Raw genomic sequence first — 16,697 nt, forward strand, 5'->3', positions numbered from 1 at the left:
AGTGATGTATTTTAATGGGTAAGGGTATTTAACTTTCAGTGCTGTTACTAAAAAAGATATGACAGAGGCTTCAGATTTCTAAAGATAAAACAAACAGATATGTGCAAAATTCTTAAACTATTATCCCTTTATGGACTTTTCCTAAACATTTGAGGTTTACACCCTGTCAAAGTAAAGTTGACCACACTTGTGCCCCCCTACTTCAGCTGTCAATTTCAGCCACCAGGTGCTGCACCCCCACCCCAGGTACCTGTCACATGCCCCTGCCAGGGAGAATGCGACATGGTTTGGAAACTGCCTTATATGACCTAATACAGAGGCTCCCAAGCTTTTTCTTATTGCATACCCCCTTCCAGATTCACCAGCTGCCCATGTACCCCTACCAGCATACTTTAACCCCTTAAATGCCAATTATGATAATGAAAATAAAATCTGCCATTACACAATTTCTCCCATGTACCCCTCCACGCCCCCCGCAAGATGTCTTGCATATGCCTAGGGGTATGCATACCAGTTGGGGAACCCCTAACCTAATATGTATTAAAGTGCATATACCATTTATCCTGGAGGTACAAAACAAATGGCCCATATTTTGTCCTCAGTTAGACCTGCTAATGGTAATGGGGATACATAAATGGAACTGTGAACAATTTTTCTTTTTTTATTTTGCACGTGAGGGAGTTTCTTTTCTTGCAGAAAGGGGAGAGCATCCTGGAAGGATTTATATTTTTCCTATTAAAAGGATAAGATTCCTGCAGATTTTTTTTCCCAGTTTTTCTTTACAATCTGATTATGGTTTAAATCTTAGGGCAAAATACTCCTAATCCACACAGTGTAATCTTGGTGCCAGGATATTATGTCTGGCAATTTTATGTGAATGGTATCCTAACCCCAGTTAAAAACAAATATTCTTAAATAACTGAACATCAGGAGAAACGGCGTTCTGGAAAAAATGACAAAATGTGAAATGACATGATTTCCATTGTTAGTGATTCTGCTTCACCTCTGACATCTTTGTGTGCATCAGGAGTATCTCCACTGAAGTCAATGGAGTTAAATTGTTGTAAAAACAGTGGGTAAAATCTGGACCCTACTGAAGTTAATGGCAAAACTCTCAGCATATTTGACACTAGCACCAGTACTATTTCAGAATCAGGCTCAATATGTGTAATTCATAGTTACAGGCTTACACGTAGTTGGCCTACTGACCTTTGTGTTTTAACATATGCTATGCTTCTTGTTTGTAGTCTCAGGGGTGAATTCTGTGTTCTGTTAGAAGGTTCCTGGCCTAAGGTATCACTTACTGTGTTTACTGTCTGGCTGTATAGATGTCTGGCACAGATTGCAAAGTACAGTAGCTCAAAAATCTGCTCTGTGCATATGTGCATAAATGCTCTCAGTGAATTGCATCGTACATTGTGCATCTGAAATTAAGATCAGGTATGCAATAAGGTGAATAGCATGGCTAATTCAGATGTTGTTAATATTTGTGTAACACCATTGGCTACTGTAGATTTATTACACCAAGTAGATGAGATCAGAATACTTTACAGATCATAACAGTAGTCTATTTACCCCACCGCCATCTGTGACAGCAACCAGTATTAGATGAAGATTCAGAGGACATGCAAGAAATGCTACAGAGGACAGTTACTGAACCATTTTTCCCATTTTGCAAAAAGATGGTGCAGCCGCACACATCAGACAATGTTCATGCGCACTTATAAAAAACAAAGAAAAGCTTACTCTTGGCTGGATATTTGTCCTGTTAAGTACAGGGCACTGATAACATTTAAGCTCCATTAGCTTACAGTCTGTCCAAACATAGACAGGGCAGTCATCTACTGTATTTACTGTAATGGCTTGCACTGAATTTGCTGAAGTCAGTAATTTGAGATATTTAGTTTAGATAAGATAGTGATATAGAATCACAGTTTAATTGCACAGGCTAAATATCCCAAGGAGCCCAGTAGGCAAGATTCATTTGTACCATTTAGATGCTTTCCAGTACTGTTTTAATGAAATAGTACTGGTACTAGTCAGCCATTACAGACAATTTGTGCCCAGCTTAGGTTTTGCTGCTGATTTTAAACACTCAGCTATGGTCTACTTTGCTGTCAGCACCAGTCAGATAAAGTCTAATAGGTAAAGTTGCAGCAATAGTAAATACTGTCTTGCTCTACCCTAGAAAATACCCTATTACTGCCTCTAGGGACCTTTAACAGTTACACTGACAAGTTAACTTTTTGGAGAGATAAGGAACATATGCAATGGACATAAACATAGACTTACATTTCAGTCCAAAAAATTCCTTTTCCCAAATATTTTCTTATCCCCTTTTTACCAACAAGATAAACCTCAAAACTCATTACCAAGAGCTGTTGGTGCCAACTGGAGAAGTTATGTCTAAGTGCAGACCCAGAAAAAACAGCACACACCTGGTTCTATAAAAACTGCCTTGAATTATAGTAAATCCACATGACAGGCTTTAAACAGAGGGTTAGTTCCTTAATTCACTGTCAGTCCAATAAAGACAATGCTACACCAATGTATACCATTCAAAGATCTGGCCCAAAAAGTACAAAGAGTTTGAGGGAAGTCTTAAAATTATTGTAGGGTTCAGCTTGCTCGGACCCATCATAGACAAGGGTACTAACGGGAACATATCCCATGCCTTACAAATTATTTACCATGAGAGCATTTTGCTTGCTGGCCTGCTGAAAGCAGACATGTTCCCTAACTCTATTTTTCTCTTAAATACCATGATTGCAGGGTAACTAGTAACTTTTGGATTTGTCTCCTAGTCACAACCTCCAAACTCTCCTACAAATACAAATTAGTATAAGAGGCCCCACTCGTACCACTGCAGTTACTCAGTGTAGTAGGCAGTGCATTTGCCAAGGCATTTACAGGGGCAGATACTCTGACATTTTGAGCCAGAAAAGAATGCTTTTACTCTAGCTAAGTAGCACTTTACTCCTTGAACACAAGCAGTCCTATTGGCAGTGTGAGAGTGTAGAACCCCACTGAAATCCAGGCTGGGATTCACACAAAGGATTCTATTATAGAGTCCCATCATATCTCAGTTTAACCCAGTAAAATTGCGGTTGCAGGACATGGTAAAGGGCAATGAACTCTTTCTGTGGGAAGCACTGGCCATGGAAATGTTCCTGCTTGGGTGATATTTCCTTTTCTTACAATAAGTAGTTTTGTTCCCCTTTTAGCAAACAACTGATAAATATACATAAGCACAAATAATGTCTTGGCAAATTGTGATCACCATTGAGGGATTTTTGTCACAGCATTTACAGGTAACTATTATTTATTATTTGTATTAGGGGCTCACTCATAAATCAAACTGTTATTGTGCTAAACATCATATAAGCTTAAGGATATGTCCCCTCCACCAAATGATTTACAGTCTAGAGGATAAGACAAGAGGTGGATACAACAAATAAAATGGAATGAGGGAGCACAAAGAAACAATGAGATAATATGGGTCAGCACAGTAAGGGGCAGTCACAAACTGATGATTATTTGAGCTAGGGCTGTGCAAATGTGCTGCCTCGTTTTGACCATACTCCAATGTCATCAGCTTAAAAGAACTAATTCTTAATTTGCTCTGTTCTCAGGAGACACTATGAAATAACAAAGATATGGGAACAGAGGGAGCAATTTGATGAATTAAAAAAAACACAACACAGCCTTCACTGGGCAACTATTTGCAGCAGCTCAGCTTTGTGAGTTGGGGGTGGGGGGGGGCTCTCCACAATGCCTCAGCTAAAAGTCTAACCTCTTTCTAATCTCACTTGAACTGGGTTTTACACCAAATGCAACTCATTCGACTTCAATGGTCCTGCTGTTGAATTACACTGGGCTAAGACAAGACTACTCCTACCATTTATAAACAGAATTACTCATGAAGTGAAAAGGATGTTAAGTCATAGGATGCTATTATTATTTAACCTCTGCATCATAGCGGACCCTAAAGGCCAGCCACATTGTATGAGGCCCTATACAAACGTGGCGGATGGTATCCCCTGCCCCAAAAAGTATACTGTTGAAAGATGTAAAGAGTTTAAAATAAAAAAAAGACTTTTTACAATTTTAAAACACTTAAGCTTAAGAAAACAGAATCACAGGGCATGTGCACAAGTGCAGGCAGCCTGTCAGGGAGGCACTCTAACGCATGGTGCTTTATCTGCTCGGCCTTTGACGTGCGAAGGCTTCATTTCCCTCATCCCCCCCGCCCCGGTGCCAGGTGAGGTGGCCATGAGGCTGCCATTGTCAAGAGTCCCAGGTGGAGAAAGGAACAAAGCCACATGGGATTCAGGTAGAATCGCCCAAAATGAAACCTCTCAGGGAACCTGTACACAGATTCCTTAAGGTGCTCTGCCTTAGAGCGCCCCTATCTGACAATTCATCAGAGAAGGGTTAAATTTTCATGCAATTGGACATTTTAAAAGCAGTCTACAGCCTTAAATATTTGTTATGTTATGGCTTTACAGCGCTTTCAGGGGCCTCATCACATGGAAAATGTAATTTCTGTAAGTGTCCATAGATCGACTGCCCAAAAAAGACGCTTAGGGTAAAAACAGACATTGGATTTCTCTCACAACAAAGCCTTTTATTCTGGGATCCTACAAACCCATTAACTGCTTGTGAAATTTTTCTTGGGAAAACTCTGGTGAATTTGAGATAACTGACATTCATTTCAGGGCCAGGCTGAGTGTGTAAAGAGCTAGTCCAACTGACCTGGATCAAGTGACCCAATCGACTCAGATCAATGAGAACCAGCTCAAATGTGATACCTGCCTTTACACTTAGAGAGTTGTAGCTCTACAACTTTATCCACAAGAGGATAGGTAAAAAGTTAAACAACTAAGTATAATGATCACTGTACTCTCATAAGGTTGCCAACCCTCCAGGACTGCCCTAGAGTCTCCAGGAATTAGATATAAATCTCCAGGAGACTGCTGAGCGTCACCTGGGAGATAACTGATAAGGCATTCGTTAAAATGAATGTGAAAACATTGAATCTGATTCATACAGTAGTCCAGTAGGTTTTTAAAATGTAATAGTAATATACATTTGCCTTCCTGATGTAAAGTCTACGCACCGTAATCCACAACTGATATACGCAAGCCCGCAGTCACATTCATGTTGGGGGTCGCGGGCACACTGGCATTCCAGAAACCTCCCAGCACAGATTCAAACAGAGTTGGCAACCCTATACTCTCAGCCTGAGTGACAACCTGCAAATATTACAAAACAGCAGCATTTCATAAAGAATTAATGGAGTTATAGATTTTGGTGGCAAAAAAATACAGCCTGCTGATCCAGGTCAAAAGGTCAAATAAAATAAAAATAGGAAATAAATGTGTTCAAGTTTACACATCTGTGTAGCCCCACTAGCATATCTACAAGCACCCTAAGTTTTTGTTTTTAAACCTTCCAACCTTCCAACCTTCCAGTCCTTCCAACCTTCAGTCTACACCTCCAAAGCAAAGCTTGAAAACATGAACCCAGTCTAACTGATGTAGTGAAAGAACGGTTCTTAGGGGAGAGAACTGCCCGATTCAGCTAACTCTGGTGCTACTCATTCATCAGCATCACCTCAATAAGGATCTGTGTGTCACAGAAGGTGGCAGTGTGTCCAACCTGCATGCCCAAGCAGATACCCTCTGTAAATACTGGAGTCTTTCTACACTCCCCTTTGCCTCTTCTGAGAGCCCTATGTTGCTCCCTCCGTCTCTCCCCGAGGAAGGGGCCAGTATCAGTCCGGATGGGGATGGATTGGGAAAAAACCACAACATAGGGACAGGGCTGCATAATGAAGCCATAGTGAACCCCAGGTGATTGTGAGTCCAAGGTACTTCAGTGACTTTATTATATTGAGTTATAATAAATATAATAAATAGTACCAAAGCAGACATTAAGAACTTGATCCAAAGCACAGTCAAATCCCTAAGAGTGTATACATTCACTTTAATGGGCTTTGTGTCAGTCCTAAAAATCTATTTTTAAGATATTTTCCCTGACTGGAGTATATTTGTTCTCTATTGAAGCCTCTTTATCAGACTTCAAGTAAGAGGTTTACAGAGGGCAGTTTAATCCTGGTAACTCAGACCAAAGTCAGATGGGCCCAACAAAACAGAATAACTCTACAACAGCAACAAGCTGCTTCTCAGCTGCAACAGTTGTGAGCAACATCAAAAGCTGGACCAGTGAGAACAAAGATTATCCTCTTCTAAAAGATCAAATGTGACTAAAAAGGCTATGACGTGGAAGATCTGGGCTCTACTTAATTGGTACCCACCCCAAATTTCAGATCATGTTGGAATCGAACTCCAAGACTATACATAATCTAAGCAGCCTTGTAAATCTTACTCAAGTGAATATCAGTGCCCCCAGCTTCAAAGTATTCTTTAAATACATTTATTGATACAATCTTTCTGCAGCAAGTGAAAATATATTGAAATTTTTATTTTCACAAATATTCATCTGAGTCTTGACAAAAAAGTGGGTGAATCATAAAATCTTTAGCTCCTTGTATTTTTACCAGATGTGTTAATAATAGAGCCTAGCCAACTAACATGTCTAAACTAATCTAACAAAACTTTTTACTGTAATATAAACAAAAAAGGAACACAGATTACAGAAAGCTTTACACCAAATTATTTTACCCAATCTGGTACAAACAACACATGAAAGAATCAAGGATAAAGCATAACCAGTAGGCCTTGCAGGGGGGCTCACCAGTTCCTACCTGGTGGGAGGGCAATCCCTGATGCCCCCCACTGCCCCATGCAGTGTGGGGGGCTCTGCACAAGCCCCCGGAAGCCCTGCAGGAACTGGTGAGTCCGGGAGGAGGGGGTTGTTTGTTTTTTCTTAAAGGGCTGGAGCTGGGCTGGATAGGGCAGCCATGGGTGGGGCTGGGAGAGCAGGGGCGTCAGGGGGCTCCTAACAGAGCCCCCCATGCAGTGGGACAGTGTGGGGCAGTGGGGATTACCTCCCCGCCAGGCAGCACCCAGTGACTGGGGTTTATTTTTTTTAAAGGGCCAGGAGCTAGAGCTGGGTGTGATAGCCTTGGAGGTGCTGGGGGAGCAGCTTGGGGTCGGGGGACACTCAGGGGGGCTGGAGGAGCAGGCATTGAATGGGGCCTGGTGGGGGCCCCCCATGGTTCCCCCCCCCCCTCCGGCTCCGGCTCCCTGAATTGGGCCAAATCTCCACCGAATTGAATCAGCACCTGAAGCTTCACACAGCCCTAATAACCAGTGTAGGTTATGCCAATGTGTCCTGTGTCCACATCTTATCCCAGGATGGACATTTGCTCAAGGCAAACACGCTACTATTTGACTATTTGCTTCTCTACAATCTGGTGACAAGTTGTTATAATAGTACCTACTGTGTAAAGCTACCCTGGGATATCTGCTCATCTATCCAGTCTAGACCTCCATGCTATTTACATTGATGTGAAAAATCAATGTTATACAAGTTTAAATTGTTCTGTCTGTACCATCCCTTAGCTAGTAGTTTAAAAGCAGTTTTATGATCCCTTCAAAATGCAGACGGTTTGGTCTAGCAGTTTTGCAGATTTATTAGTTCAAGAAGATATGTTTAAAATAGAGAGTATGTGGAAACTTCAGGTTACAATAATCTTCATGCACATAAGTGGATCCAGGATTTTTAAAAGGTGGGTGCAGATGCAGTGACTGGTACTGTAGGGGTGACTGTAATTCCCTGTCCCAGCCTTCCCCTTGCCCCCAGGGCAGTCAGACCACACCACAGTGACATTTTTTAAGTCCCTAAATCAAGTATGAATCTCCCACACCCCGTTCTCAGCATCCCCTCCCCTCCCCTTTGTGTGCAATGGCACCTCCCCTCCTCTCCTGTTCTCCCCTCTGTACTAACCCTCTGGGCTCTGGAAGGGGAAATGTGTCTGCTGCTGCTGCTGTCCCAACCATTCCTGTTCTGCTCCAACTGTGACTGCAGAGTGTCTGCATGGGGAGCCAGATTCAGCCGAGGTCAACGAATGGGTTCTCCTTTCTCTGTACCTGCTTCTCAGCAAATGAGGAACACCTGGGGCACCAGCCAGGTAGGGGGAACCCACCCACCACCACAGCTCCCCATGCAGCTCTGCTGGAGCAGAGCAGGAACTTCTCCAGCGCTCCCACTACACCTGGGGCAGCTGGGGGCAGCTGCAGCAGGTGAGGGAGGTGAGAATTGGGGAGAGGAAAAGGTGCTATTGTATACAGTGGTAGTGAATAAATTCTGTGCAAGTCATTTTTTATTCAACCAAAATTCATGTTATCTAGAGTAGTGGATTTGCCTGACAAGGTACGATGGCAGCCATTTTGGCATTAACTTAAAGACCTCAAGAGCTAAAAGCATGAGCTGCAATATTGCGTGAGCTAGAAGACTAAGACTCCTTTGGTGGAGCTGCACTAGTTTCATCTGAGTGGATCACAGATGTGCCTATGTGCTTAACCTGTTTTCATCAGAGGATCCTACAAACACTGACATATTAGATGCATTAAGTGATCCTAGAGCAAGCCCTACCTTAAAAGTGCTTAAAACAAACAGCCTACATGGAGCGCTCCAGAAGATGGGTGATCCAAGAAAAAAAATGATGCCACCTAACTAAAAAACTGCTTCCTTTCTCCATCTTTCATCTTAAATATGTGCAGCCAGCTGGCTCTGCAGGGAAGAAACAGCAGGGAGGATATATAGTTGCTGGTTTTGTTTTTGAGCCTGCAGACTTGCCAGAACCAGGCAATTAAATCTATTGGGTGGGCCAGAATCCTCTAGATGTTGGGTGCGGTGGGCAGCAAACATGTTCATTATCTGCTTGAGTCATTTCCATTGCAGGCAAGCAACCTGGCAAGGCACATCCAGAAAAGTTGCATAAATACTAGGGATGGAAAGTCTACACTGAGCTGCAGTCAGCCACAACTAGACTCATACCGGTACCCAAGCTCACTGACTTCAACAGATCTTCACTACGTTCCAGTTACAGGAAGGACTACAGAGTGTGACGGAAGGCAAGTCCATCCAAACTTAAAACCCACTGGGCCAGTGTGGTTTAGGCTTTCTGGTTTCTTAACTGATGTCACATAAAATAAATGTGTATCACAGTATCAAGTGCATCCACCTTTGGCTTCCCAGCAGGAATAACCAAGTGCCCATGTACAGCTGGATCAATGAAGGTGGCCTTTAGCATGAACCCAGAGGAGGTTTTGAACTCATGCATTCATAGCTGCAGCAAGAGACTACACCTTTCCATGGTGTGCAAACCCTCATAGCAGAATCCAAAGGAATGAAAAGAAAAGGAAGAATATTATACATGACATCACCATTCTGTCTTTTCCAACCACATCACACTTCTATCCTTCGATTTTTGTACTAATTACATTACAATTGCATTATTATTATTTTAAACACTTGATGCTTTTTCACTCTTTATTTATTACCATAATATGTGCTTTCCTATCATTCTAAAAAAAATAAAAAGCCTATCTTATGGTTCACATCACACATTTCTATCTATACAGTTTAACAAAAATAGTATCTGCTTTCCTTCAACACTCCTTTCTAAAAAGATTGTTTTCCTCATGCCAGTGCTGTTTTCCTTTCAGAGTTTGAAGGAATCAAGCTGTCTGGAAATTTTCTGATGAAACTAAAGCTGCATCTATTTGTCCTTCACAGCAATCCCACGACCACTGCTGAGAAATAAACCCTACCTACTTGCTCCCACTCTGCACACACCATGTGCTGAAAAAATATCTTGCAGTTGACAGTAGAGGAGTGTTGTGTGCCCAGAGCTGCTCTCAAGAGCATATCAGAGACTGAGACTTGGACCCAGAGACCTCCAAAAAGTGACCACACAATGTGTTTCTATGGTACATGGAGAGGAGGGGCAAGCGTACAAGGCTTGTTCCTTGGTGGTGCACTCAGGAACACCACAGAAGAGATATAGCCATGCCCCAAAGGTATTGTACCCTAGAATCCACAGATTCTATGACCAGAATTCATAGGTCCAGGACAGACCACCCACAGAACGGGGGACCCCAGGATGCCAGGGCTTAGGGCAACCCACCGTGCTGGAGCTTACAGGCTACCCATTGACTGTGGAGCTAGAAACCTGGAAGTCCTGGCTTGGCTCCTGGCTACAGAGCCAGAGCCAGCAAACTCTCTGCTGCAGATCCCAGACTGGGACCCCAGAAGTCCTGGGGTAGCCCATGACTGTCAGATATACTGAGCATCTTCCCATTAACTTAAACTACAGCTTTCCCTTTGAAGTCAACGGGAACGCACCTATTGTATGCAAGGCAATTCAAAGGGTGCACCGTATCTCCCTTCCCTTAGCAAATGTAACAGGTACACATTTATACACTGTAGATACAGACACACAAATAGAGCGGGGGCGTGTGTGTATATATAGTTATGTCACATATGTTGTCAAGACGACAATGAAATTAAGTCTTATTTCTGCAGCCATGGAACAACCTGCAGAGCTATGGAATAAACTGCATTTAATCCTCATCTCTGGCTTCTTTCAAGGACTCTCTCCATTAACTTAGCTCTGCTTTCCTAACACTCCAATTCTGTTACAGCTACCATTTAAAAATTACTTCAATTTTTTTTTTCCTTTTCCCCTAAAATAAGGGTCAAAAAAAGTTTCAAATTACACTGCACCCAGGTCCAAGAAGAAAAACATTCAGTACTAGTCTATTGACAAATCTGAGGATCAGATGCCTCTTGGTTTCAGATTCTCGTCTTCCCAACATTAACTGAGAGTCCTGGCAAGTCACAAGATGGCAAACCTTTAAAATGTGATACATCTGACAGTAATGCTATCTTAGAAGTTTAAAAGTGTATCAGCATTAAGTTGCAGGGGTTTGGGTTGTAGCCGTGTTAGTCTAAGGACATAGGCAGACAAGGTCAGAGTATATGTGGGCCCAATTTTCCACTGAGTTTCACTAGTGTACAACAAAAACTAACGGAGTTACCTTGGCAAGAAGCCAGCACAATGGAATGGAGAATCATGCCTGTGGTAACTAATGTGGCTATCCAAGGAAAGGGATATGGAAAAACAGTATCAATAAAAAGTGTGAAAACTCACTAGGGTCTCAAGTAACTTTAAATGTGGGAGCAATAAAATCTGCAGTGATTTAAGATAAAGATTTTGTTGGCACTTAGTTGGGACAGTCTCTTGGCCTTGCTTGTAGCTACAAATCTGAAGAATAATGTATTTATCTCCAAGTCACGCTGACAGAAAATGTATACCACTCTATCCCAATATGTGGCTGTGTCCACAGCAGACAAAATTCTTCTTGAGGCACAGAGGGGTCACATGACACGTGTCCAAGCTCAAATAAAGAAACAGATTCCACAGAAGTCCTGCCACCGAGTACTGCTGGCCCAACCACTACGCTACATTGTCTTTCCTTAAAATCTATTAGCCAGTTCCTTACTGACTCCAACACTGTGGCTTACGTTCTTGAAATGATTACATTGGAGCGGACTTACCTTTTGAGCTCGGGATGAGTCCTGGGCTCCAGATTCTGCAGTTCTGATTGGTAGGGCCTATCCACCAATCAGAAGCAAGCCGGGGTAAGCAAGGTCACGCCCTTTCCCCTGAAGGGAGGGGCCAAGGAGCAGTCCAGACCTGGTTCAAGACTGCACCCTGCCAGGTCCGGAGAACTTTGGGGGTAGAGCCCCTGAAGTGTATAAACGGAGCAGCGGGCAGACTGGGCTCAGCTCCCCATTTCCCTGTGCGGTCCTCAGCACGGCTTGCAGGGAGTGGGGAGGAGGAGCTGATGCTAGCGCTGCCGCCCTCGGCTCCCCCACCCTCTGTCCGGTCCTCGGCCCAGCTTCAGAATCATGGTGGCGCTCCCCCATGCTTGGAGCACTCTGATTGGCTGTTTCCATCAGCCAATCAGAGCACGAATAGACAGACAGACAGACTTAGGCTTTTATATTAGAATTTTGTAATATCAGGTATTCAGTTAGTTCTAGCATGTAAGTGTTTTAATTATATTTGTAATAATAAAACTGTATATAGTTAAGTGTACACTCATGGGGTTGTCTCTATAGGGAAATGGAGGGATCCTCATGTAGGGCGGTGACGTCCTTCCCTCAGCACCCTAGCCTGTCACCACTTCCTCTCTACTCAGCTGGGAGGACACACCCTTGGTGTATCCAGGTTACAACGTATGATAAATGTTAGAAAGGATTTACACAGGGAAGTAAGGAGGTGGACTAAATAGTACAGAATACTATACTACTTGTGTGCTGGGTGAAAGTTAAGAACTTTTTGCCATGAGATTGCTGGGAGTAGAGGAAAAGTTTTGTGATCTGGCAAAAAACAAACCGGCCAAGAAATGCTCCCTTTATTAAGTCATCAGTAAACAAAAAACAAAAACAAAAAAAGGTCTTAAAGCTAGAGTCTATAATGTGGACAAAAAAGGTCCATAACCCTGACTGAGTTCACAGTTGCATCTACCGATGAACCTTCTTCCTACTGAATTCACAACTAGTTTCATTGTAAAAAATGGACAACAATCAGGAAGTTCTTAACTGGTTTTCTATTAATCTATTTCAACCTAATTTTTACCTCACTAGAGGCAGGGTTTAATCAGTTACAGGGTCTTTCTCTAAAGAAGCCCTCAACTCAGCTTAACCACAGTTTATACAGTGGCCTACTTTACTAAATGCCAATGGCAGTGGTAACACTATGCTTTACCTGATACACAGACAGGGGTTTAGGAAATGCTAGCTGGTTATTATTGAAAGGATTCACTGACGACCCTCACCCCCACTAATGGAAAACTGCAGAATGAACTTAGGCTAAAAGCTAGGATTTGCTACTACCTATTAGTCATGAAAAATGCTTTCATGCTAACACGGAAGTTCATGAAAGACCCCAATCCTGCATTCCTTAAACATTCAGAATTCCCAGTAATTTCACTGAAAATTCACTGAAAATTTGTCCAATATGCATTAAACATACTGCTCTGCCTCAGTGACAAAGGATAGGATCCTGCTACAACTGTCAGCTAGAAGATTTAGAGTTTAAATTCAAACTGTTGAGGTTTCTGATTTAGTTTTAGATGTTCCAGGTTCAATCTGTGATAATGACCACAGATGGTTATTACACATGCACAAACATTTAAGATCTCTCTCTAGCTGCTCATGAACCCTTTGATATAAATGAACACTTCTATTTTGACTACCATAGCCATAAATACAATGAGAGCAGCCAAAAAGTATTGCAAAACATAATCAGAGAAAATAACATAGAAAATTGATCTAGATAAGCAGTAACCAGTCACAGAAAATATTAACAGTGATAAAAAATAGTTATCACCATCTTTATAATAACCTTGAATAATTTTATTTGTTATTCCCTCTTGGCAAGTAATTTTCCTTCTGGTGTGTGTAATAAGTGAATTTAAAAAAATGTAACCATCAAAGCAAAATCCAGGAAAGCAGACTTCATTCCTGGGCCAGCAATCTTTTCTAACAATTTATATAAGGCACGGTTGCCTTATATAATACATGACAACTGTGAACTGCTGACTCAAAGAAGCATATGATATTCTGTATGCATTTGCAGCTTCTGTTTAAGAGGAGAAACACATTCTGTGAGCAGATGCCAGCTCATCAGAAGTAGGAAAGGGAAAACATAACAGGAATTAAGGACACTTGCCCAGCAAGAAGAGATGGAAGATGTAACAACAAATTGCATAATGACCCTTCAAAAGCTTGAGCACCTTCTCTGACAAATTTAAAGAGCCAGCCCACGGCAAGACATACTGGGAAAAACTTTATCTAAGGGGCAGCCTTTGGCTAGAGTGGGTTAGCCAGGAGTTTCTAGTCAATAAGGAGGAAGCTGCTAGCAAAAGGACTGTGGCCACATAGTTTTGTTTTTGGTTTTCATTTTAGTTTATTTTTCTACCAGTATCACTATATCACATGCTCTAGGCTTAGTTATTCTCTTTTTCTATATATTTAAAGTTATTTTATTTTTCTCTTGGTGTTTATATCCTCTACAGTTAAAGCCTGGGACTTAATAGCTGTATTAAAGAAAGTCAGTGGAAGAGGAGACATTGCTTTCTGCACCATACCCTCGCATAAAAGATAAGTGAAGCCTCAGTTCTGCAAACACTTAACTTGAGCTTACTTTTAAGTCTCACTGAAATCAGTAGAACTATTTATGCTAATGCATGCACATGTTTGCAGGATCAGGGCCTAAAGCATACTACCTCAGTGTCATGTATACACACACGCACATCAGACACAGCACCTAAGCTAAAGCAGGGCACTTAAGTGTTAAAGCTATCTTTTAAATACAATGAACAGACAACTTCCCCTACCTTCTACTGTTGCCAGAACTGGAGGAACTTACAATGTAGATTGGCTTTCTTTCTGCTTCCATATGCCCTCAAAATCACGTGTAGGGGTCTAACATCACAAATCACTTTCTGTAGTAAAGGACTTCCACAGACTGATAAATAAATATATAGCACCATGCTGGTATCTGGAGCACTGAGAGTCTCTACATTTACATGTTGTTTTTTTTAATTAAACTTTAATATTATAATCTGAAGCAATGGAATGACTAGGCTTCTGTCTCCATTGGGAACTGAGTGCAAGCTGTTACAGAAAAAATAGCTTTTACTGCTGATATATGAATTTTAAGAGACAAGTGTGAGCAAACAAAAGCTGTTTCATCAAATACTGTGATAGGAAAAATGCAAGAAAAAATGCCAGAATGTATTATGTTAAATAGATTAATTTATTCACTGGTTTTAACCCTTTCACTGCCCGGTTGTAAATCACTAGACTAATTATATACCTTCCCATGTTCTGTATATTCTTTTTGTTCTATTTTAGGTAAATCAAACATTTTTAGTCCACTTCAATGTATATTTTGGTGCAAAATTCCCCTAGGACATAGCTATGCAACCATACAACTTGCATAGCCAAACAAAAATATGGTAATGCACACAATATTCTCTTTGGACTGTCTTTTGCAGCTATGCTATTCATGTGCTAAGAATACTTTAATACACAGACTATGCACTGGACAGTAAGGTAAACTATCTGTGAAACAATTCAAGGTAAAACACTGCCAAGAACCAACCAGAAGAATAGACAGGCAGGGACTTACAGCAAGAGATGGCAATTAAAATGGGTAAAGAGTAGAGAATAGGAACATATACAGACCTGATACCAGGATTAGATACAATGAATTTAAGTTGTTAATTAAGTGGCCTTTTAACAGCATCCCAGTACCTGACTCCTGTTTATGCACGAAGCCGTACCATGCATAGCAGGGATCGGCCACATTTTAGGAGCAACAGGCCAAGGCAGTGCAGCTCACTCCAAACGTAGGCCACACCTGTAACCAAACCACTGCCACTGCCAAACTGGCAATGGCACATTTCCAACCCAGCCTCTACTTCTCCCACTACTGACTTGCCACCAATGTCCCAGCTTTGCAAGCCAGATGGAATTGCTCAGCAGTTTGGATCTGGCTTGTGGGCCATAGGTTGCCATTCCTGTTCTATAGTACAATCAACCCTGTCACTCTGAAAGGACAGAGAATATGTGGGAATTAACAGGGGATGACAGGGAACCTAACTAAGCCAGCATTTATCGAAAGAGCTGACCTGAAAGACTGGATTCCACTGGAGCACGCACATGAAACTAGTAGTTAGTTTGGTTTGCTCTGGAGGTTGAGTTTAAGTTCTGATGTATAAATCAGAGTAGAAATCTTACCAGAAGATGTTTCTTTCCACCAGGTAACAGTTCCAGAAAGTTTCCAGGACGGAAAACACACCAAGGCGATCCTTTCTTGTTTTGCTTTGGAGCTTCCACTTCCAGCCTCTGCCCAAACAATACGATACAGAGTAAGTTCAACGCTGGGGCTGATGCGTTATAAGCCATGGCAACATGTCAAGGAGGCACACAGGGAGCGGGGCACTCACCCTCCCAGATTAAATGTTCATCAATTTTATTTATAGAAGGGGAGGAAGAGAGCAGGGAGGTGTCACAACCCAAGGGTGTGATTTTGTTTGTGCGCGCTTCGGCACTGCTAAATTATTTCCCCTACTAGGAGCTTTCTTTGCAGGGTGCATTTCTTAGTTGCAAAGAGAAATACACGGTGCAAAGGAGTTCCTGCCATTCGCATGCAAATTTGTGTCCCACTATTGGCCGGTTCTAAATTATTCCCACGTGGCGGCTAGTGATTGGCTTGCTAGCCGTATAAGAGGCTTGAGTGGTTTCCGCCCAAGTTGGAGAACCCCGCAAGGGAGGACTCCACGAACACCAGGAGGAAGAGACTTCACGTCTCGTGAAGATCTCTAAACGCTGCGGAGTACTTTCTTCGGTTGGCGCGACGGGCTCGCGGTTTAGAGCCTCCAACCGGATGGGCTAGAAGAATGTTCACGGGAAGGAACTCTAGTCCGCCTCTCTTCTTTTCTATCTGTAACTGAACTTAATCTGTAACTGCAACTCAAGCAAGTTTTCCTGCCTGCACCGCGACCATCTTCGGTGTAAGTAAATAATCTTAAATCAACCATTACGCGTCCGTGACTAATTCTAGCGTGTCGTCTGTTTTCTCCGACCCAGCGTGCCCGGGCTGCTGGCCACAGCCCGCGCGGCGCGAAAAAGGGCCTGGATCACTC

The 16,697-nt window shown here is 42.3% G+C and overlaps 1 long non-coding RNA gene across 3 annotated transcripts in view; it reads right to left on the reverse strand.

Annotated features, from left to right (window-relative positions):
• Window positions 1-15,900, reverse strand: part of LOC102378739 — a 325,687-nt gene extending 309,787 nt beyond the window's left edge. For all 3 annotated transcript variants that reach the window (XR_003091910.1, XR_003091909.1, XR_003091908.1), the window contains exon 1: window positions 15,790-15,900. This is a non-coding gene — a long non-coding RNA (uncharacterized LOC102378739). The remainder of the gene's footprint in view (window positions 1-15,789) is intronic.
• Window positions 15,901-16,697: the final 797 nt, after the last annotated feature.

Source organism: Alligator sinensis, unplaced genomic scaffold (assembly GCF_000455745.1).
Source record: "Alligator sinensis unplaced genomic scaffold, ASM45574v1 scaffold197_1, whole genome shotgun sequence".
Lineage (NCBI taxonomy): Eukaryota > Metazoa > Chordata > Crocodylia > Alligatoridae > Alligator > Alligator sinensis.